Source organism: Rutidosis leptorrhynchoides, chromosome 1 (assembly GCF_046630445.1).
Source record: "Rutidosis leptorrhynchoides isolate AG116_Rl617_1_P2 chromosome 1, CSIRO_AGI_Rlap_v1, whole genome shotgun sequence".
NCBI classification, from domain to species: Eukaryota; Viridiplantae; Streptophyta; class Magnoliopsida; order Asterales; family Asteraceae; genus Rutidosis; species Rutidosis leptorrhynchoides.
Window position 1 is genome coordinate 422,954,643 of NC_092333.1, and position 25,556 is coordinate 422,980,198.

A 25,556-nucleotide genomic window follows, 5' to 3' on the forward strand; every position below is an offset into this window, starting at 1 on the left:
AATTACAAGCTAGCAAATTATATTGTACATCAAGACAAAAACTCTAAAAAATGAAAAAAAGTTAATAATTAGAAGTACTATTCATATTTATAGTGTTACTTATTATACCGTGCAACAGAAACTTGGCATCATCGAGAATATAGTTTAATTACCAATGGCTCGACCAATAGCTCTGAATAACGCAGCATCGAATATCAACAACAAGATGATTACAATTACCAAAATCACAATAGTTACGATCAGAGACGTCCTAATCGTGTTCCTCTTGTTCACGGTCATCATCTTGATTCAACGATCGAATTCTATTAAAATGAACTAATATTTAGAATGTTGAAAAGAAACTAAATCCACTTGCATTTTGGTACATCTTCAATGTGTCGAATTCAATTTCATACCAATTGTTAAAAAATGTAACATGAAATAACACAAAAGATTATCACATGAAAATGTTAATTGAGATCGGAGAACTATAATGTGTATAGAATGAACAAAATGTGTATCGAATTAGTGATAAGCAAGTGAGCGATGCATGTAACTGATTTCGCCAAAATAGGATCATAAACAAAAAAACAGATTAAATAAATAAGGAGGGTGGTCAGAAACTAAGACAATATTCAATTGGATGAAATTAGGAGAAAGTCTAAAAATAGGATGACTTATAAAAATGTAACTAAAAATAGTATGAATACTAGTAATTTTTAATTACAAAACTTAATTTAACATCTTTATTTCCAACCTTTCATATCCTATGGTTGACGTCTTATTTTCTTTACAAGAAGTCTTAGGTTCAAACTCAGCAATTATCATATCTATTTTAGGGTGACAAAATAAGCATATTTGTATACATATGAATAAGCATATTTATTTTCTCCATATAATCTGAATAAAAAAGCCTCATATGTTTATCGATTATTGATAACACCATATTCATTCATATATTTCTATGGGTTATCTTGTTTCATTTGTTCGTATTTTGAGATTATTGAAGACTTTTGCATTTGTTTGAGCTAAAAAGAAGATGAAGGTCAAGATTTGGTTTAAGAGTTCATATTTGAAGATTTTACTAAAGATTTAGTCAAGTTCAAGAACAAAAGATGAAGACAAACGATAAAGCAAGTGAAACATTCAGCAAAAACAGTCATTCTCGCGTTTTAAACCCAAAGCTCGCGACCTGGCAATCTCGCGAAATGCGAGGATCTTGTCTCAAACGCGAAAATTCCAGTTTTCCAGAACTCAATCCCTGCCACTATTCTGGCATTTGAAGTGCAAATTTCACTTTTAGAGGTAAATCTCGCGAAACGTGAGAATGGTCGGGACCAGATGTCTTTTTTTTTCTTATATATAGCACGTCCATTGTTTAGGGTAATCCGTTAATTAAGCAGCTATTACGAATTTTAGAGTTACGATTACGAATTTTCAAGGTTTCTTTCATAGTTTTTGAACTTCAATAACTTGGATTTCAATTGTTATCAAGGATTCAATAATTGATATTGTCTTTTCTCTACTTTTTATTAATATGATGATTTCTATTGATTAATCTAGGTGTTTGATTGTTCTTAACATGATGAAATCAGGCTAAATCTTTTGTATTCACTTAGATGATTGAATCTATGTGAGGAATTGCAAATTCTTTGATTCTAGATAATTGATAATTGCTCTTGATTATTTTTACTTGAATATTTTGATTAATTTAATTACGAGTTTGTTAGTTGAATTAATGAAAGTTAATGAAATTGATAAACATTTTTAGGTTATTAAAAGATAATTTGGATATTGTTAAATTGCATGCGGGACATGAGTGTAATTAGTCAACAGTATTTGAATTTGTTGATTGGCTAAAGTAATTCTGAGGTTAATTAGAGACACCGAGTTAACCTGAAATCGAATTATAATCTTGAGTAGTAAAATTTGATTGATTGTGCTCTTAAATTGCGTGCGAAAAACCATGGTTAATAAGTTACACTTTTATATAAACATTGGTAGTTTAGGTGAGGGACATCAGACTATATTATTAATTGGTAGATTAATTAGTAAACTAGGTTAAAGGCAGTTAAACTTAGGATATTAGTTAAGAAAATATGAGAATGGATAGATAATTACAATGTCACCATAAAATCAATTATTATAATAGTTTAAATTAAAGCAATCCGGATTCAAGAGAATTGATTTTAAATGAATACCCTTATCTCATTTAAACTCGTATTTAGTTAAATTTTGCGTTATTTAGTTTAAGTTTAATTTTTTTCTTTAATACTCCCCCAAATTTCTTAGGATAATTATTAGTTATAAATTCTTAATTTTCTACTCTTTAGTTCGTTAGAATTACTGTTAACTTCTACCACACAGATAGAATATTTGTCTATATGTGTGATAGTTTTAACGGTTAGATTTCACGCATTAACTATTTTCCTTTTAGTCTTCCATTTAAGTTTTATATTATATTTATATTTATTACGGAGTATTTATTTGTTTATCAACCTCTATATTAGTATCTTTTAAAGTTTAGTAAATCATTTTATGAGAGCTTTATATGTTCTATTTTTATGTCTAAAAATTATATTTATAGTTTTGGTATTTCGTTTTGGTTACTCCGTATGTAACAAGTGAAATTAATGGTTAGATTTCACGCATCAACTATTTTCATTTTACACTTCCATTTAAATTTTATATTTATATTTATTAGCGAGTATTTATTTGTTTATCAACCTCACTATTAATACCTTTTAAAGTTTAGTAAATTTTTTATGAAAGCTTTATATGTTCTTTTTTTATGTCTAAAAATTATAATTATAGTTTTGGTATTTCTTTTTAGTTACTCTGTATGTAACAAGTGAAAATGTGGCTCGCACGTTGCTTCGTAAAATGATTCCGTCCGTTAACTTAAACATTCTTTCAGAAGTAGAGATAACTCGTTCATTTTTACAGAAAATCATTTGTAGTAACATATGGTCTCGCTATATACATTACACAATTTTTTTATAGATTAAAATTATGATACCAATATAAAAAATTAGTACTCTGTACAATTTATAAGATGAAAAGTGAAAATTTAAAAATAAATATAATAAGAAATTTCTTAGAAATGAAAAAAAGAATGAGTCATGAATCCATGACCAAATGTTAAAAAATATAATAAATAATTAACTATGTATAACAGGAAACAACCATAAACTCTTCTAATAGTATAAGGAGTAGGGCTATAAATAAGCCGAGCTACTCGTAAGCTACTCGAGCTTGGCTCGTTAAAAACTCGATTCGAGCCTAGCCTAAACGAGCTCGAGCTTCACAAACTGAGCTCGTTTAAGCTCGCGAGCCTAAACGAGTTTTTCTATATTTATATATATAATTGATAATATTAGTTTTATTAATTATAATTTATAATTATATATTTATAATTTTTAATACATTTTTTTGACGAAAATATTAATATATATATATAAATATATATATATATATATATAAAGATCGTAAAGATCCGGTAGAATACACAAATGATTACATTTGAAAAAGGCATATTAAAGGAGAAAGGGTTGGGAAGGAAATATTGAAATTTTAGAGTATTTTTGGAAAGAGAATCAAATGTGACATGGCTCTTGACACCATAAAATTTGATTATTTTCCAATGCATCATACATTGTCATTAACAATATATATATACTTAGTAGAAACTAGAAAAAATTCGACCGCGCGTTGCTGCGGTTGTGTTCAACGCGCGGTCATATTTGTATATACGTTGTTTGGTACCTAATATATCTAGTAGGTTGGGTTGTTTGTTGGACGTGTACGTATATGTATGAAATATAGCTCGAAATATTTAGTGTTTTTTTGAAGATGTCCGTTTCGCGTATAGTTAGTCGCGTTGTGTTCGTAAAATAATATCGAGTTGAACGGTGGTCTCGGAAAAATTTAGCTCGCACCGAGCGAAAATATAGGGCCCGTTATTTAGTGTTTTTTTAACGATGTCCGTTTCGCGCATAGTTAGTCCCGTTGTGTCCGTCTGATTTTTTCGAGTTGAACGGTGGTCTCGGAAAAATTTAACTCGGACCGAGCGAGAAGATAGGGCCCGTTAAAAATACGGGTGGAATCATTTTCTTTTGTTTTTTTTAAAATTATATATTTACGCTTTTTACCCCTAAAAAAGTAGAAAGTTGGGGGTCGTTTTGTATATGAAGCCGAATTTGAAGGGCACGCAAATATTCGGATACAACTGAAACTACGATTTTGCCCATGCATATTAGTATATAGGGGTAATGGGCTTTTTATGAGTTTTACATAAATGGACCTATACATAAATAAAACAAGTGAGCACAACTCTAATAGATTAAAATCAAACCTTTCTTTGTATCATCAGTCCAACCGCCACCACCCACAAAATATATACAGTAAAAGAGTTGCAGGTTTTAACTTTTGATCTAGATCAAACACGCATTTTATCTCTCATTGACCACTCTCAACCATAACATGCTTCTTTATAAAGACCAAACTCCACATCAGCGCCACGTCAACATTTCTTCAAAAAGACTGAAAAAGACTGAGTACTACCAACAATAATACACTTCTTCAAAAAATTAGGACCCACTCATCATCCTTTAACTAAAAACTAACATTTTAAAATAGAAAACATCACATTTTTTATAATAGAAATATTAAATATGAGAAAATGGTTGGTCTACAAGGATTCAAGAAATTATTGGCCCCACTAAACTGACAAGTTAGCGTCTTACTTCGTTTATAAAATGACTAAATAGAATTTGGTCTAAAAAATGACGAAAAAAGACTACAACATGCCTAAGGTGTCTTTTATCTTTTGAAAAATGAGGGTAGATAAGAACTACCGTTGGTACTAGTCTTATCATCAAACACCATCTAGATCTGAACCGGTAGCTAGATGTTTTTAAATCAGATACAATAATATCATACTTGGAAACATGTATTATAAAATCATACATCATCTTTTTTTGTTCTTATGAGTTGGAAATATACATCCAATTTCATGTTTGTATATGAGTTGAATATATACATCCAAATTCAAGTTTGTACACACATAAGCCCGACAAATATATGCTGGCCCCTTTTAACGCCAATTTATTTAGCAGTCATTTTACTAAAGACGTGCTGCAAAATTCATTAACCATTTCACATTACCTTTTTTATTTTGTATATCTCTTTCTCTTTTAAACATTAAAAAGGAGTATTATCTCTTCTACTTTCAAAAACAAGCCCCTTAATGACCTTCAATCTAAGCCATCCAATTGAAGTATTAGCTAACAAATAACTAATCATGAAGTAAAAAGTCTAAAATACCCATTGTTAGTGTATACAAAATCAAATTTAGGGTTTCCCAACTTTTCCAAATTGTTAATCATGCTAAAACCGATGTTATTGAAGATCAATCAATTGCCATATCACGCTACATAAATTAACTTCCAATCCCTATAATCGATCATCAATTGTAGAAGATTAAGGTATGAAAACTACAGTATGTGTTTTTTCTCTATAATCGCTTGATATGTGATGAACTCCTCATATGGTTTTCTAATCGATTAAAGTTGCAAAAAATCGAATACTATCCGCTCACTGTTCGAAGTTCCAATGAACACACATACAGATGTGTAGATTTGTTGGAACCGATGTTCAAACCCGACGATTATAACATCAATTTACGTATTTACTATACAAATTCTCACTAAAATTCGATATACTTAATGTAACAAAATATGAAACCAGTTTCAATCCATGTAATTTCAGGTATTCGGTGGAAAATCAATCCATGTAAGTTTTCTTATTCTTCTTTTTTTTTTTTTTTTTTTTTTTCTTTTCAATTTTAGTTGTTTACTTTTTCATTCAGAATTTAGGGTTATACTTGATTATGTTGTTTAAGGATTGTAATTGACAATAACAGATTTAATAGGTTTTCCAGTAACCATCTCAATGTAGTGCATCATTGTTGTCAAAAGGTAATATTGCTTATTCCGAATCTATTAATAATGCATTGCATAAATCATTCGTACTAATTGTTAACCCATGTTAGTTGTATAACATTAAATTTAAATATGTGTTCTGTTGTGGGACCAGTAAGGTTATGATTCATGATGAGTAAGTAACTCTGGATATTTTCATTTTTATCATGTTTAGGTGCAACAGACTTAATATATATATATATATATATATATATATATATATATATATATATATATATATATATATATATATATATATATTAATTTGTTTAGTTGCTGAAATATATATTATATTGTTGACTGACAATTTTTTTTGCAGAATTTGCACAATAATGAAATTCTATCGCCACCCTATTAAGTGCAATCAATGTGGGTTGGAATTCGATCTGGTTGGATCGTCCCTCAAAGACATTTCAACCGCTTGTTTGAAATAAGTTGGTAAATCATATGCTAGAATTTAGTACAAGAGGCCCTGGACTTCAATCTACCACTTATGAGCAAAGGTTGGTCCGTGACCATAGTTCAAAAGGTATTTATAATTACATTTTTATTATCTATGCCAAGCCATATTGACACTCCTGCTATGGCTGGGTGACCATAGTTCAAAAGGTATTTATAATTGCATTTTTATTATCTATGCCAAGCCATATTGACACTTCTGCTATGGCTGGGTGACCATAGTTCAAAAGGTATTTATAATTGCATTTTTATTATCTATGCCAAGCCATATTGACACTCCTGCTATGGCTGGTTTCTACATGGGATGTACTCAGGTTTGTGATTATATTTAAATACACGATTCTCATTTATATTTATATTCTACGTCAAAACGTTGTGATGATGTTCTTTCTTGAAATGTAATTTGCTATAGATAGCAAGATGGGTGGGTTGGGTAACGGGTCGAAAGTTCAGTTTAATATGTTTAAATTTGGTGTGGGTCAAAATGGGTGAATTCTTTGATCCGAAACACTTCTCTTACAAAACTTATTTTTTGTATAAACCATTAGTGTGTTAAAAATGATCACAAAAATTACTTTCTACAAAAATTTTGAGTGCCAAGAGATCAATGTCCATTTTGAATGATGTAGATAATTTGTTTAATCCAGAAAGTGAAAGCATGTGTCTAAATAATACGGAGTAAAGAAGACTGAAAAAATATCATGTTGGGATGTCCCATATTGCAGCAGGTCTTCTTTAGGCAACCATGTACACCTATATTATTGTTTATTTGTGGGGATCATTATTATATATTGATGTTAATTTGGGACTACACGAATATTGCACGAGCACATGCCCAAGAAACGAACCTGAGAAACCAATTAAACCGAGGGGTCGCCCACACCATCGTAACCATTGATTTGAGCTTGGCGGACACTGTGCAACTTTTTTATTGTATGCTTATATATGCATATTGGTAGCTTCAATTTGTTTCACTTAAATTTTGTAACTCATGTTGTATAAAGTGGGTAAGTTTGACCTATGACCTATTAGGATAAAGTGGGTAAGTTTGACTCATGACCTATCTGGTTATATGGGAGTCTTATGACTCAAACCCAGTTCCTTCCAGGTTTACATCAGTTAGGTCATAGGTGATCAAAAGTCCAAGCACTTACATTTGCCTATACCGAAGATATTAGTTCAAAGGCCAAAAAGAAGAGCAAAAGCATGTCTTTAACTTATGACAGTTGATTAATCATTTTAGGAGTCAATGTGGGACAGGTTTGGAATCCTACTCAAAGAATTGAGGATTTCCATGCTTCTTTTTGTGCTACTTCTTTACCAGGTACCGAGTGCAAGTTATTGTTTTCGACCATTATTGAAATATTTTAGTAAAACTGCAGTAATAAAACTTTTATTCGTAGATGATAATTTCAACTCTGGCGGATATGGTTTTCTTTGAGGATAGCAGAACAATCAACCCCAACTTTTTTTGGGTACGCCGTACGTGGGTGTACCAATTGTAAATGTGAGTTACATTTTCTTTGTATATCTTCAATATACATGGTATAAATCTATAAAATCAGTGGATAGTTATTGTCTATTTGTTCATTTTTATATTTTATTTGTGATACGTATTGTTGTATGACGGGTCGGAGATATATGGATTGGAGTCTATGTATTAAGAGTAGCAATGCTGAATATGTTAAAACGTGTGGATTGGAAGACTTGAGGACCCAAGGACTTAGATTTGAAGAGTTGGACACGGACCATGTTTTTTTCATTTTTATTCGTATTCTGATTTATAACATTATTTGAACATACTTATGAAATGATTTTCAAACGAACTTATAACATCAACATGTTATTTTTACATCGATGATGCAATATGCATTTTAAGATCCCGTGAATCCGCGGGTATTAAGCAAGTACAAAATTATTTTGTATCTGATTGTTTTTTAATTGAATGATTCAGCATTGAATGCTAAATCTTTTAACATTCGGTGCGTTTGTTGAATCATTCGGTATTGAAATTATCTTTTAACTATTATACATCTTCATTCTTATTTTTAACTATACAATGGTTAATCATTATATTTTATCAAACACACCAATACTGTTTATGATGGTACGATGTTTAATGACCACTGATGTTATGCGTGGTATATACGAAATAGTTATATTTTTATTGCGAAATACTATTAATTACGATACAATTTTACACAAGTTATTTATTTATTATTAGAGTGGATATACCTAAACCTTACTACAACACTATAGGCAGTGTACCTAATCGTACAGTAGTGTAGTTTTTAGTAAGTTTGGTTTGTCCACAGGGAACTAGTCAAGTTTAACGCTATATTTTTAAACTATATATATATATATATATATAAGTAGTAGTATTATTATTATTATAAAAAGGGGGGCTTTTTACCGTTTAGTGACCGGTTTGTCGATTTTATGTTTTAAGTCACAATTAAAACCTAATGTAAAATATTAAAAATAAATATAACTTAATTTAAAGCGTAAAGTAAATGACGATAATAAAATTGCGATAATTAAAAGGGCGATAAATAAAATGACGATAAATAAAATTGCGATAATTAAAAAGTACGATAATTAAAAGTGCGATAAGATATAAAATAAAGGAATTATGCTTATTTAAACTTCCGTAATCATGATGTTCGACGTATTGATTTTAATTTATTACCATGGGTTAATTGTCCTTTGTCCTGGATTATTCGATATGTCCATACGGTTTTGTCCATAATAGTCCATCAGTCATAAATATAAAGTGCGAGGATCTTCGTCAAATTATCCTTATACCCGAAGTCAAATATTCCAACTAATTGGGGATTCGAACTGTAAAAAGGTCTTAATACTTTGTTTAATGAATACACCAGGTTATCGACTGCGTGTAGTCCAAGGTTTTAATACTTTGTTAACAATTACACCAATTACCCTTGAATGTAATCCACCCCTGTTTCAACGAGTCCATTGACTATTAATCCATCCCCGTGTCCGATAAAATGAACAATTATTGGTATTTATAGATATCCCGCCCACCGTACCCGATTAAGCGTATGTGGTTATTTATAGATACGTCAAATTGTAACCTTTATATTAAATTAACGAGATATCGTTTAGTTAATATAAAGCCCATTAATAGCTCATAGTCTAATTTTCACAAGTGTCGTTGATGTTAAAGTGAAGGGGTACAAAATACTATTAAATTTTAAAAAATAATACTATTAAATACGATACAATTTTACACAAGTTATTTATTTATTTATAGAATGGATATACCTAAACCTTGCTACAACACTTATAGGCAGTGTACCTAATCGTACAGTAGTGTAGTTTTTAGTAAGTCCGGTTCGTTCTACAGGGAGCTAGCCAAGTTTAACGCTATATTTTTAAAACTGTATTTGTAAATATATATATATATATATATATATATATATATATATATATATATATATATATATATATATATATATATATATATATAGTATTATTATTATAAAAGGGGGTTTTTACCGTTTAATGACCGGTTTGTCGATTTTAAAACTTAAGTCGCAGTTAAAACCTAATGTAAAATATTAAATATATAAAAGACTTAATTTAAAGTGTAAAGTAAATGACAATAATTAAAATGCGATAAATTAAAATGCGATAAATAAAATGACAATAAATAAAATTGCGATAATTAGAAAGTACGATAATTAAAATGACAATAAATTAAAGTGCGATAATTAAAAGTGCAATTAAATATGAAATAAAGGAATTATGCTTATTTAAACTTCCGTAATCATGATGTTTGACGTGTTGATTTTAGTTTATTACTATAGGTTAATTGTCCTTTGTCCTGGATTATTCAATATGTCCATCTGGTTTTTGTCCATAACAGTCCATCAGTCATAAATATAAAGTGCGAGTGTCCTCGTCAAATTATCCTTATATTCGAAGTCAAATATTCCAACTAATTGGGGACTTAAACTATAATTACACCAATTTTCCTTGTATATAATTCACCCCTGTTTTAATAAATCCATAGACTATTAATCCATTCCCGTGTCCGGTTAAATGAACGATTATTAGTACTTATAAATATCCCGCCCATCGTGTCCGATCGAGTGTATATGGTTATTTATAGGTACGTCCAATTGTAAATCTTTATATTAAATTAACAAACTATCATTTAATTAAACAAATATAAAGCCCATTAATAGCCCATAGTCTAATTTCCACAAGTGTCGTTCTTTTGTCTAAACCCCAATTATGGTACAAAGTCCAATTACCCCGTCTTAATATTTTAGCCCAACATCACGATTACTTCGGCTTAAATAAGCATAATAATAACTTAGCTACGAGACATTAATTTTAAAAGGTTGAACATAACTTACAATGATTAATAATAGCGTAGCGTTACACGGACAGAATTTAGACTTACACCCTTACAACATTCGCTAACATACCCTTATTATTAAAATTAAAATTAAAATTATAATATATATATTTATTTTTACGTAAGAGGAAAAAAGAGAAAAAGATGTGTTAAGTTCCACCAAAAACTGCGAAATTTATAGATGTGGCCAGCATATTGGGGTCATGCGATCGCATGAAGTTTCTTCTTCCTGGCCATGCGATCGCATGGCCAGCTGGGACAGTTCACATGTTGTTGTTTGCTTCTTGCCGACGGTTTCAAATAAATATATATAATATATAAATAACTTTAAGAATTATTTATATATTATATTATATTTATGTACATAGTTGACTTGTAATTTTTGCTCCGTTGCGTCGCGCGTTGAAAGTTGACTCTGGTCCCGGTTCCGGATTTTCGAACGTCCTTGCGTACAATTTAATATCTTGTATTTTGCGTTTTGCGGCTCGTACTCTTGTAATTTTTAGACGTTTCTCATCAATAATTTGAACCACTTTGATTGTACTTTGTACTTTTTAGCTTTTTGGTCGTTTGCGTCTTCAAATCGTCGAATCTGTCTTTTGTCTTCACCTTTTATTATTTAAACGACTAAAAGCTTGTCTTTCTTGAGGGATAATGCTATGAAATATATGTTCGTTTTTAGCATTATCAAATGTTCCCACACTTGAGCGTTGCTTGTCCTCAAGCAATATAGTCTTGAAATAAAAATACAAGAATCACTTCTTTATTCTTCACACTTTGTACATCAGTGATTTTTATACGACAGTATGAACAATAGTAGTAACGATGTGGTTTACAGTTCCACATGACTATGAAAATTTAGATCCTTAAGAAAATTGGATCTTTATGAAAACATTTGATCTTTTGAAAATTAAATCTAGCTTTTACCCTAGATAAGTTTTCCGAAATAACCCTTCACCGATGTTTGCAAATTGTTTTTGTAGGTTTGGTGGGTTTCAGATTTGAAAATTTTAGCTCAAAACTTGCGGTTTTGTGTCACCCACTTGCTAACCTTGTATTAGGAAAGCAACACGTCCAGTATACTTGCTCCGTATATTACCTTTCGGTAAACTACCGCCCGGTTGTAAAGGAAAGCGTTGAACAAGCAACTGTTAAGGCAATGTTCCGTGACATGCTTTTAATTATGGTCTATATCGTGTCGGATGCAATTACTATCCTTTGTAGGAGCAATAGTAAAGATCACCCTATAGTTTTTCGGTCTGGCACAAGGTCCTATCTTCGACCATGCTATGCAACCACCATTCTTACGGTTGATACCCGATTTGGTTCAGGTGACCTAATGAATTCCAGGTGAATTCCTAGGATTTTACGTTCAATGGTAATGAACGCATTAAAAATGGGTTTTCAGAAAACAAATCGGTTTGTAATTTGATCAAAATATTTTCTCTTTTAAGCTCGAGTTTAGATATCATCGAATTCCATGAGTTTGTAATTCTCAATCTTTAAAAATCAATCTCAAGGATTGAGTAATATCAGTCTTAAAAGCTGATTTTTGATCTTTAAGGAGATTATCCTTTCTGGGGATCTGATTCATTAGTCTTATCAAGCTAAATCCCTCCCCATTTTACGAGACAGATCCTCTCATGGTTAGGATAAGTCTGACCACTTGGCGACCCTGTTTGATGCTGAGGTCCGTGGATTTCCAGCTGATTTTCGAGAAAACTTTTCAAGGTTTTTCGTAGACTCTACAACTGGTCTGGACGACAACTTCCTGACCTAAATCAAGAAGCGCGTGTCTTTTTCGGAAGACTTTATTTCCTTTTAATGATGGAATTGATTCATCGTGTAGATCCATCTTTTCTTTTAAATATATTATAAGAAATTGGGTAAAACTGATAAAATTGTCCAAAACAAAAGTATCTTCAGTTATTTGTACAAAAATATGTGATATATGTTTTAAATAACTTGATAAATTTTTCCCACACTTGGCTTTTATTTTCATTTCTTTGCCTTTTTATTGTCCTCTATTCTATTTTAAATGAATTCTAACATTTTGGGTTGTTTCTCAATTTATGTCCTTTCCGAGGTAACAATAATTTCGGTGTTAACACCTAGTTTTATCGTTCATAAATATGTATAAACATGATTTTGAATTCATTTATTTGAAAATTTTGAAAAATTTTACTAGAATTGGGTAGTCAGTATATAAAACTAGGGCTGTTCTTTATTATCAGAGAGCACTAGATTCTAATACAACTACTGCGTTACTAGTATTTTTAATGGTAACCAAGTGTATAAGTCAAATTTTTTTTAAAAATCCGAAAGAATTTAACCCCTTCCCACACTTAAGATCTTGCAATGCCCTCATTTGCAAGAAATCAGTAACAATTTAAATTATTGAGGGTGATTAGCGTAGAAAAATGATTAAATTTTACCAAAGTTTCCAAACATATTGGCGTTTGTTTGCTGAATGATAAATGGTACACATCATTTGTTCATTCCTTCTTGTTGTTACATCACATTTGTTTTTCGTTTTGTCGTCAAAATTAGTAGCTTTTGCTGAACTTAATGCCAGTCTTTGAAAATGCGCTGTTTTACCCTGTTGTGTATATGAAATAAAATACATACAATACAAATATAAACATGCATGGTAATTTGAAATGGGACTTAAAATCCCACTTTCAAATCAAATATGAAATATTAGTACAACATAATAAAAATATTAAACTTCCATAAAAGTATCAATATTTGTATGTTTAAACATAAATAAATAAAAATAAAAATAAAATAAAAATCATAAAAATCACCAACGGAACTATATCAATCTGGATAGGGGTTCCAGTTCATGTCGTCGGGCGGGTTCCATGGTGGGTTATATGTGTACTGATAGGCCTGGTTAGGGTCGTAGAGAGTAAATGGTGGTCGCATATCGGGCTGGTGTGGAGGATAGTAAGCAGGCCGAGTCGGTACGTAGTGATCCGGAGTTGATAGCTGGCTCATGATCTGATGCTGATGATAGTGTCATCTATCATGCTATCGTTGCCTGGAATGCTCGTACTCATTCCGGGCTTGCCACTGTACGTATCGACTATGTCTATCCTGGTTTGTCATTTCTACCTCATCTATATGCTGGTAGACGTCAGTCATAGCCTCCCTAATGACATCCCTAATGTCATCCGCTTCCTCCATTTCTTCATCTGAACCTCTCTACCTGTGGATGACGACCAACATATGGTACTGCCTGATTGCGTCTGCTCTTCAATACCTTAGCACCCTCATAGACCTTCAATCCTAAAGTATCATCCTGTTCCCTACATACCATAAGTGGACCCCCTTGATCCCTATCTACACCCAAATACTCTCCAATGAGAGTAACAAAAATACCTCCTCCTATTATTCCCGCTTCCTGTATTCCTTCCACTATCTTAGACAAATAAAAACCAACACAGTAGGGGATATTAACAAAGCCTCTTGGGTCTCGAATACACTTAAGGTAAAATAAATCATTTAAGGTCATTTTCTCCTTGTTGTGACCTCTCTGTGTAATCGAGTTAGCCAAAAATCTATGAATTATACGAAGCTCGGTTCTGTTAATATGTAAGTAGGAGTGTGTTCCTGCCCGCCCAAAAACATTATAATCTGACATACGCCTCCAGACGGCGTTAGCATCAAAATTCCTATCTACCATTTCACCATGATAAATCAAATTTGTACAATCGGGTAATAGTAATTCAGCGGGCGTATATATTTGTAAAGCTCTGGCCATGTCCAGCATGGACATCCTATACATCCTACGGCCAAGTATAAATCTAAGAAAACTTCTATCATCTATCCTATCTACATCCGAATTTAATGCTATAGTACTCATAAGCTCAACGCACCATTCCTTATATACATGCCTACGAATGGTGAATAAACGTTCCCAATCGGGAAAATAAGAGCTGCCATACCTTTGGATCAAATGCAATCTAACTGAGTTAGCTAGTTGGTCCCTTTCCAAAGGCTCCCAATCGATTACCCTTGGCACTTCTACATTTTTCGTTACCAGTTTGAATTTGTTACTTTGATATGTCGGGTAATCTCTCCAACTCCGATCAAATCTCAAATTGGAATGCAACTGTTCTTCATGAATCGTTGGGTGTTGTACTATCAGATGCATCGGAAATACTACGTAGGCATCAACATATTCTTGTTGCAGATCATAATAAGGTACGTGTTGATCAGGTTGTTGTTTATGTTCCTGTTGTTGCTCCTGTTCAGGTTCATATTGCATTTCTGGTTCAGGTTCTGGAGCAGGTTGTCTAGATGATGATGATGCACCATCAGTATCGGTAAATCTCTGCAAAACACATTAATGTAACACCCCGTTTTTCTAAACATGAAGCTTGTGCCGTCCTACGGAGCCCAAGAATGAGTATTTGATAGTTTAGATGTAATGAGTTGACCACGTTGGACTTTGGAATGTTTCAAAAGTGTATAATGATTAAAGTTGGAGGATTCAGGTTTTAAAGTGTTTATCACGCAAATCGTGTTACTTTTCTACATTTTGGAGCCCGTATGTTATCGTGGGTTATATAGGTTGTGGGTATAAGTTCGAAAGGTTTAAAGTGCAAGAAAATGTCCAAAATTGAAGTTTGGAATGTGTGAGGCGCGCTAAAAAGGGTGTGAGGCGCGCACGCATGAAGAAAAAGCGGGCAGTCGAAAATTACACTAGGTGCGCGGGGCGCACTTTCATGTGCGCGGCTCACAGAATTTACACTTGGTGCGCGGGGCGCGCATTATAGTGTGCGCGGCTCGCACAAATTACACTTGGTGCGCGGGGCGCATATTAAAGTGTGCGCGGCGCGCACACCCCTGTATCAGCATACTTTGTATTTTTTTTTAAGTTTTTGAAGGGTGTTTTGGTCCTTTCACTTTGGGGTCGGGTTTTTGGCCACAAAACTGACCCAAGGCTCACTAGGAGCTCATTTCTTATCCACAAACACCCAACATATTCTAGTGAGAGAGGGTGATTTTTAGTGTGAGAAAGCTCCGATCTAGGAAGAAGAAGCTCGGTTCTCACCAAAGCTCGAGAGTTAAAGTTGTTCATCGCTTTCTTGGCTACGTTTTGGTAGTATTGGTAAGCTCTAACTCCGAATTTAATTGTTAAGATTCTTGTTCATAATTAGGGTTTGAGCTAGTTTGGGTTATAAACCCCATTTCTCATGAATTTGGGGGTTTTGCTTTATGTATTGTGTAAGTAAACCCGATTATTGTGGGCTTAGGGTTGAGGATGAATTTGGTCATGGTTTGGGTGTTAAATCACTAGATTGTAAGTGTGTTAGTGTTTAGATGTTCATAAGAACTTGTTTGTATGACCAAATGGGTGTTAACCTTGATTTGGTGTCAAACTAAGTTATGGGTCAAGATTTGATGAATCGAGTGTTTAAATGATTGAATCAAGTGTTAATTGGTGTTTTGGAAAGTAATCACTAGCCGTTAGTGATTTTGGGCATTTTTGGGACTTATGTCAAAATGAGTTGACTTTGATTGGGTCAAATTTGGTAATGGCACTAGTTTTGGCTAAATGGATGTTTAAACTTTTGTATTAAGTATTAAATGATGTTTTTGAAGGTAATTACTCGCGAGAAGTAATTTTGGGTTAAAGTGATATTTTAACATAAGTCAAAGGTAGTCAAAAGCAATATGGGTCACTATCGCACGTGTTGGAGTTTTGGTGTATTTAGCTTTTGAAATGATTACTACCTAAGTAGCAATTTAATGTTAAGACCTAGGTTTGGTCTAATTGGTGTAAAGTATGATTTAGGTTAAATTGTACTTTGTTGTGTTGGTTTGAATTACCACCCGAAGTGGAAATTGGTTTGTGTCCATTAGGTGATTAAATAGGTGGGATTTGGCGAGCAAGGTGTGATCCCTCGGCTAAGGGATGTTTGTGTCGAGTTCTCTTTTAGAGAATGGCTATTTATGTGTATATTGTACCTATGTGTGATATAGGTGGTTACTTGCTCGGATTTGAGGACGAAGATCATGTTGTACATGACTTATGCGGGCATTCCAAGGTGAGTGGAATAATTATGCGTGTACGTATATAATGTATTTATTTGTGTAGTATGAATGTGTCATTGTCGCGGTGTTTAAGACACCACATTCTAAGTAACGAGTAGTATTGTCGCGGTGTTTAAGACACTACTCATGGTTGATTGACATGTGGTAGTGTCGCGGTGTTTAAGACGCCACATTGTCATGGGAGTGGAATTGTCGCGGTGTTTAAGACACCACTCATTGTTTTGATTGACGTGTGGATTCGTCGCGGTGTTTAAGACGCCACGTTGTCATGAGGGTGAATTAGTCGCGGTGTTTAAGACATCACTCGGGGGAATTATTGATTACGCGGTGTTTAAGTAACACTAATGGATGTTATGAACTCCGGCGGTCTTTCGAGTACCGTTCCCTTGAATGATCGGGTAACCATGGTTATGTGTTGTAGTTTTAGCATATTAAATTGTGAACTATATGCTTTTGGCGATGCTAGCTTATTGTGAATTGCGGATATTTAGTATGCATTGTGATTGCATGTTTGTTGAGTTGCTAGCTCGTATGCGGTATTTGTGTAAGTGTTTGCAAGTAAGTAGATTATATATGTATATGTATAATTATTGCATTCACTAAGCGTTAAGCTTACCCCTCTCGTTGTTTACCTTTTTACAGGTACTGTGTTATGAAGTTAGCTAGTTGTTAGACTAGTTGCGTAGGAGCACTTGGGCTCGATGGGGTCGCTATTGGACATTGGACACGGATTGGGGATTTGGTAGATCCTCGGGATTATGCTCTTGGTATCGGGTTAGGCTATTGTGTCTTAACCGTGGTGTTGTGTAAATGTTTTGAGGTCGTATTGTTTGGTTGTGTTGAGTCAAACCTTTTATGTGAAATACATTCTCGTAAGGATGTATGATGTCATTTGTAAACCAAGAGTCGAGATAAAACATTAACGTGCTATTATGATAAATTGTATTCGGTTAAATTATTTGAAATGGTTTATGTAAAGTGGATATTTAATGGGACCTATCTTATAAAAAAAAAAATGTACTCCGTTTTTGGTTAAACGGATTGGGGTTGTTACAAGTGGTATCAGAGCATAGTCTAAGGGAATTAGGTGACCTTGGAATAGGTGACTAGTCTTAGACTTTTGACGGATGTGCGTTATTTGCGGGACTTGTAGGAATACGGGTTGGATTGAGATTTGTTAGTGCCTTAGAGTAGGTGACTAACTAGGACTTGTTTTTGTCCAAAGTGTGATTATGTGGAGCCTTATTTCGTGTGTAAATTAGTGCCTTAGATTACTAGTGCCTAATGTAAGTAGGCGAACTTGGACGTTGTTTTAGTAATAGTCACCTAGGATGTAGGTTGACTTGTGGGTGCGGTGTACTTGTGTGCATTTATTATTATATTGTATATAGGTGTATATATACAGGTATCTTTTGTGCGGTATCCTAGGGATGAATCTATTGGAGAGATTTGTATGTTTGGCGGTTTTGAGTGATCAAGTTCATGGTAAGGACTTTGGTCATTCGGGTACTAGGAGTTATCGCGTGTTATTTTGTGTGAATGTTGCGTCAGTCCGGGTAAAGTACCTTGCGTGACCATGTGGAAATGGTAAGGTACGCATTTGTAATAATGACCGATCACCATTATTACGAAAGTGTATCTTGACACTAAGCATGACATGACAAGTACCGAACGGAGGAAACGTGGCATGGTTGGGGTAGAATCGGGATGAGTGAGGAATCTTTTTATGGTTCCTAGGTTGTAGTTGTCTCGGGTGATGTGCTTGTTGTCACATCGAGTTCCTTGCGAGTCGAGAAGTGTTACGGTGGATTCGTTTAGCTAAGTGAGTGAGCCAACTCACGAGTTTGGTGCGTGCTTAGTCACCCTAAGTAGTGGGTGCATTATTGAGATTGTGACTGGTTGTAGTTACCCATCGTAACTGGGATGACGGAATTACGCTTGCGTGTGTGCGACGAGGACTTGAATTCCGTAATGGAATGCAACAAGTCTAATGATTGTAGTTTTGGGTTACACTCGGTAGAGTGTGTAGTTAAAGAATCGTGTAAGGATTCTAGTTGTGAGTCGCCTTGGAATTGGCGAATCGGGGAGTCTTTAGGTCATTAAACTCATGTGAGTGGGACCCATATGACAATGGTTGCGTTAGTGTGTTGTGGATTAATGGGGTAACATTCCTAATGGAATATCCCTTGTAGTAGTGATTTTTAACGAGGTGTGGAAGTATGTAAGACTTGGTGTTTCCAAGCATCTCCTTAGTGATTGGATGAAAGGTTTCGTTAGGTTATGTTATTTTGGCCTTGTGAAAAATTGCGGGTAGCGTGTGATTGCTAGTAGTTTTTGATGAGACAATAACCTGTAAGGTTTGTCGAGTAGGTATGACTTCGGGTCATTGTTGTGGAAAGATGGGTGACATCGGGTGTATGGAACCCAAAGATCGAGTTCCTAAATTTTGGTAGATTGTGGTGGGAGTCTACATGACACTGCGTCAGGTGCCTCCTTATACTTGCTAGTGTAAGGTCAAACTCCGGTAGCGGTGTGATCACTTTGTGCTTAGGGTTCCCGTGAGATACCCTTGGAAGCAGCAGAGATTACAATAGTGATCGATGGGTGATAGTAATTCGGTGGTTCCGAAAGTCAAAGTTAGAGAGCATTGCGGTAAATACTTCCTACGAAGTGGCAGATGAGCGAATCTGGTTGCTCTTGTGATAGACGGGTGAAGATGACCGGCGAGCCGGTGACGGACTTAATGTTCGGTTAAGACCGAAGGTTATGATGAAGCGTTGATATTGCGGTCGATGCAATTATTGTGTCGAATTGTTCACTCTTCTCTATGAGAGTGAGAATTTGTTGGTAAAGGTTCGTTGAGTGGAAGGTCGGGTGATCTTGACTGAGATGCACGACTGATTTATTGGAGTGACCTATGTTTAGGCATAGAGACGTATGTGGGACTTTGGTGGAGTTCGCTTTGCGAACGATTAAGGCAGTCAATTGTGATTTGTGGTATGAAGGTGCGAAGTCGTCGCGTGTACGACATCTCTGGTAATTTTGTATGAAGGTTCTGAGAGCCTAAAGTGAATTTGCAGTAATTCGGTGTTTATGATTTGTGATGAGAATGATCGTGCGTGTTGTGGAATGGTAATTCTGCGGGATGTTATCAACTTTGCGGTAAGAATGTGGAGCTAAATCCTAAGTGGGGGAGTTTTTACTATCGCCCGAGGAAGCTCCGGTGGTGTTATGAATAAAGAAGTGTCAGAGTGTACCATGCTAAGCCTCAATAGGTATTTGGAGTTCCTAACGAAGAAGTGTGACGGGTTGTTAATGTCGACTCGAGATCGTGCGTTACGACTGTGAGTTATAATTTCGGAATTTTAAGTGTAGAGTTGTGATGATGGGATCGGATGAAGTGTAAGTCTTTTTAAGCAAGGTGGTCGTGTAGTACCAAAGTGCGGTGTGAGACCAAATGCGAAGCTTGAAATCTCGGAGTGAGAGAATGAAGTTGTCATTGCAGGTGCTCTCATAATGTATATCTGGGTTGCTATGAAACCCGGATAGTAATATTGAGTAGGTACATGTTAGTATTGTGGTGTTTGTTGTATTTTCCCTGTCGGGAAACGTGATCGTGGAAGTTGTCAGTGGATTATTCCACTTTATGGACGAATGTGAGGCGGGGAATGTCGGTCCTGATTGTCACACATCGATACACGCAGATGTTGTTTGTTTGCGAGGGTGTGTTCCCTAGTGATGTGACCCGTTAGTTGCATTAAAATGTCGAGACCATCCTTAACGGACGGTCTAGGTTGGAGGATTCACCCGGCATTGGTGAATATTTTTGTAGGTCGTGCGGCGAATTGCAAGTTTGTTGTGGTGATAATTCGCTATTGACAGGATTCTAGTACATGAATAGCTTCCATGCTAGTACTAGGAAGCCGTATTGTATGAGTGCGTTGTAGGGTTTAGGGGGAAATTCGGTGTCGAGTGTTGACGTATTGTTTAGCACGTGGTGTATTAATGTTGTCCTGGATTAATCCAGGGACTGATGGTCGTGTGCGGATCGTTTGATGGGAAAGTTGGTGTCCCTAGTGTGATTATTTGGTGATACTAAAATTTCTTTGTTGAAGGAATGACCCGGTGGTGGAGACGGGGAAAGTTAGTTCTTGATTCAGAGAACATTCTCGATTGGATGGTTTACGGGTCGTTGATGTACAGAGGTTTGACACGGCATTAATCCTTCTCGATTTAGATTAACGCAATACTTGGTTCACGGCGTAGTGAATTTAGTAGATCGCATTGGGTGTTATAGTTGTGGATGTAGCTTGTTGCGAGTTGTAGCCGATAGAATTTGAAAGAATGTATGGTGTTTACCGTATGTCCTAAGTGGGCATTTTGGGTGTTGAGTGTACGAGATACCATTTATTGCGATAATGCACGCTAATGGTTATTAGCGTGGGGTGAGACATTCGGGTTAATGGGAATCGTTGTGGACATCGAGTTTGGATATGTGTCGGAGGACTATAGAGTGTAGGTTCGGATTGGTTAAGTGACTAGATCACGAGGACGTGATCGAATTTAAGTGGAGGATAGTTGTAACACCCCGTTTTTCTAAACATGACGCTTGTGCCGTCCTACGGAGCCCAAGAATGAGTATTTGATAGTTTGGATGTAATGAGTTGACCACGTTGGACTTTGGAATGTTTCAAAAGTGTATAATGATTAAAGTTGGAGGATTCGGGTTTTAAAGTGTTTATCACGCAAATCGTGTTACTTTTCTACATTTTGGAGCCCGTATGTTATCGTGGGTTATATAGGTTGTGGGTATAAGTTCGAATGGTTTAAAGTGCAAGAAAATGTCCAAAATTGAAGTTTGGAACGTGTGAGGCGCGCTAGAAAGGTTGTGAGGCGCGCACGCATGAAGAAAAAGCGGACAGTCGAAAATTACACTAGGTGCGCGGGGCGCACTTTCATGTGCGCGGCTCACAGAATTTACACTTGGTGCACGGGGCGCGCATTATAGTGTGCGCGGCTCGCACAAATTACACTTGGTGCGCGGGGCGCATATTAAAGTGTGCGCGGCGCGCACACCCCTGTATCAGCATACTTTGTATTTTTTTTTAAGTTTTTGAAGGGTGTTTTGGTCCTTTCACTTCGGGGTCGGGTTTTTGGCCACAAAACTGACCCAAGGCTCACTAGGAGCTCATTTCTTATCCACAAACACTCCCAACATATTCTAGTGAGAGAGGGTGATTTTTAGTGTGAGAAAGCTCCGATCTAGGAAGAAGAAGCTCGGTTCTCACCAAAGCTCGAGAGTTAAAGTTGTTCATCGCGTTCTTGGCTACGTTTTGGTAGTATTGGTAAGCTCTAACTCCGAGTTTAATTGTTAAGATTCTTGTTCATAATTAGGGTTTGAGCTAGTTTGGGTTATAAACCCCATTTCTCATGAATTTGGGGGTTTTGCTCTATGTATTGTGTAAGTAAACCCTATTATTGTGGGCTTAGGGTTGAGGATGAATTTGGTCATGGTTTGGGTGTTAAATCACTAGATTGTAAGTGTGTTAGTGTTTAGATGTTCATAAGAACTTGTTTGTATGACCAAATGGGTGTTAACCTTGATTTGGTGTCAAACTAAGTTATGGGTCAAGATTTGATGAATCGAGTGTTTAAATGATTGAATCAAGTGTTAATTGGTGTTTTGGAAAGTAATCACTAGCCGTTAGTGATTTTGGGCGTTTTTGGGACTTATGTCAAAATGAGTTGACTTTGATTGGGTCAAATTTGGTAATGGCACTAGTTTTGGCCAAATGGATGTTTAAACTTTTGTATTAAGTATTAAATGATGTTTTTGAAGGTAATTACTCGCGAGAAGTAATTTTGGGTTAAAGTGATATTTTAACATAAGTCAAAGGTAGTCAAAAGCAATATGGGTCACTATTGCACGTGTTGGAGTTTTGGTGTATTTGGCTTTTGAAATGATTACTACCTAAGTAGCAATTTAATGTTAAGACCTAGGTTTGGTCTAATTGGTGTAAAGTATGATTTAGGTTAAATTGTACTTTGTTGTGTTGGTTTGAATTACCACCCGAAGTGGAAATTGGTTTGTGTCCATTAAGTGATTAAATGGGCGGGATTTGGCGAGCAAGGTGTGATCCCTCGGCTAAGGGATGTTTGTGTCGAGTTCTCTTTTAGAGAATGGCTATTTATGTGTATATTGTACCTATGTGTGATATAGGTGGTTACTTGCTCGGATTTGAGGACGAAGATCATGTTGTACATGACTTGTGCGGGCATTCCAAGGTGAGTGGAATAATTATGCGTGTACGCATATAATGTATTTATTTGTGTAGTATGAATGTGGCATTGTCGCGGTGTTTAAGACACCACATTCTAAGTAACGAGTAGTATTGTCGCGGTGTTTAAGACACTACTCATGGTTGATTGACATGTGGTAGTGTCGTGGTGTTTAAGACGCCACATTGTCATGGGAGTGGAATTGTAACGGTGTTTAAGACACCACTCATTGTTTTGATTGACGTGTGGATTCGTCGCGGTGTTTAAGACGCCACGTTGTCATGAGGGTGAATTAGTCGCGGTGTTTAAGACATCACTCGGGGGAATTAGTGATTACGCGGTGTTTAAGTAACACTAATGGATGTTATGAACTCCGGCGGTCTTTCGAGTACCGTTCCCTTGTATGATCGTGTAGCCATGGTTATGTGTTGTAGTTTTAGCATATTAAATTGTGAACTATATGCTTTTGGCGATGCTAGCTTATTGTGAATTGCGGATATTTAGTATGCATTGTGATTGCATGTTTGTTGAGTTGCTAGCTCGTATGCGGTATTTGTGTAAGTGTTTGCAAGTAAGTAGATTATATATGTATATGTATAATTATTTCATTCACTAAGCGTTAAGCTTACCCCTCTCGTTGTTTACCTTTTTACAGGTACTGTGTTATGAAGTTAGCTAGTTGTTAGACTAGTTGCGTAGGAGCACTTGGGCTCGATGGGGTAGCTATTGGACATTGGACATGGATTGGGGATTTAGTAGATCCTCGAGATTATGCTCTTGGTATCGGGTTGGGCTATTGTGTCTTAACCGTGGTGTTGTGTAAATGTTTTGAGGTCGTATTGTTTGGTTGTGTTGAGTCAAACCTTGTATGTGAAATACATTCTCGTAAGGATGTATGATGTCATTTGTAAACCAAGAGTCGAGATAAAACGTTAACGTGCTATTATGATAAATTGTATTCTGTTAAATTATTTGAAATAGTTTATGTAAAGTGGATATTTAATGGGACCTATCTTAAAAAAAAAAATGTACTCCGTTTTTGGTTAAACGGATTGGGGTTGTTACAATTAAACACAAAATTTGTGCATCCAAATATGCATTAGTGTTAGCAAAATAACAAATTAACACAATTACAATAACATGTTCAATCAAAATTAAACTTATACACATTTTCACAATTTTAACAATTCTACACTTTTTCAAATAAGCATATATGAAAATGTTTACAAAGTTCATAAGCATTTAACTCAAATAACATGTTAAAATAACCGTTACTAGCAATTAAACAAGTTTCAAATGGCACTTACATCAATTTAATCAAGTTCATGAATTTTATACCTAAAAAGTTCACTTTAATTCTCAAAAATCATGTTTAGAATCAAAGTTTGGATCATTTAGCTACCTAAACATGTTACACTACTTAATTTAGCAATAATTCATGAAAAAAATCGGCCATAACCTGTTTATATCAAAAAGCCCCAAATTGCTCAAGAACACAAACCCTAGATTCCTAAAATTTTTGAAGTTTTTGGCTTCAAATCATGTTAAATAACATCAATCTAGGTTATACATGCATAATATACTAACAATTTAACTCTAATTACACTAGAAATTAACAAAATCAAATTAGGTAAATTATAGCTCAAGAACACTAAAAATCAAATTTAAAGAGGTTTAGGGGTGAAATCTTTACCTTCTTTGAAAAGCTTCTGAACAATTTCATGATTAGAGCGAGAAATTTGACGAATTATGGTGAAAAATTGCGAATTTTAGAGAGGTTTTTGGGTTATTTTCGTGTGTTTGTGTGTGTTGTGGTGAAGACATAACATGCGACTGGAGTTTTGTAACCTGCCCAGTTTTTTCCTCCCATGCGACCGCATGGATATACAGGCCACACCCCATTCGATCGCATGGGGTGCATGTACTGTTTTTTTTTTTTATAAAACCTTTTTTACTTTTAACACAAAATAATTAAATTAAATTTTAAAATTTTGCTTTCTTTTTTTATTTAGGAAGAGGTCGTTTCGGATCGTTGTCCTAGTCCATCCCTCGATAAAATTTTAAAAATTTGTCACGTTTTAAGTGCCGTTTTAAAAGCAAAGATTTTTGGGTTTTTTAAATGTTTTTGGCATACTTTAATCCAATAAGATTAAAAATAATGATAATAAAAATTCTCTTCCCTCCATTGGCTAAAACAATTTCGGTTCAACGACCTAGTTTTCAACTCACGACGAATTTTAAAAATCATATTTTTAACTTAGTGAAATAAAGTAAATTTTTGTTTTTAATTCACACCAAACTTTAATTTAAAATGCATAAAATTAAAAATTCATATTATTAATATTTTAAAAATTCACACCAAACTTATATTATATTTTTGTTTTTATACATACAAACTTATATTA

General features: G+C 34.7%; 1 long non-coding RNA gene across 2 annotated transcripts; it reads left to right on the plus strand.

Moving 5' to 3' along the window:
* The first annotated feature begins 5,350 nt into the window (after positions 1–5,350).
* Positions 5,351–8,247, plus strand: LOC139872238 (uncharacterized). Of its 2 annotated transcripts, none has more exons than XR_011766961.1 (5): positions 5,351–5,465; positions 5,749–5,772; positions 5,903–5,957; positions 6,280–7,743; positions 7,823–8,247. It is a non-coding gene; the product is annotated as an uncharacterized lncRNA (long non-coding RNA). The 2 variants fall into 2 exon arrangements; XR_011766964.1 differs by having other exon boundaries at positions 5,912–5,957.
* Positions 8,248–25,556: the final 17,309 nt, after the last annotated feature.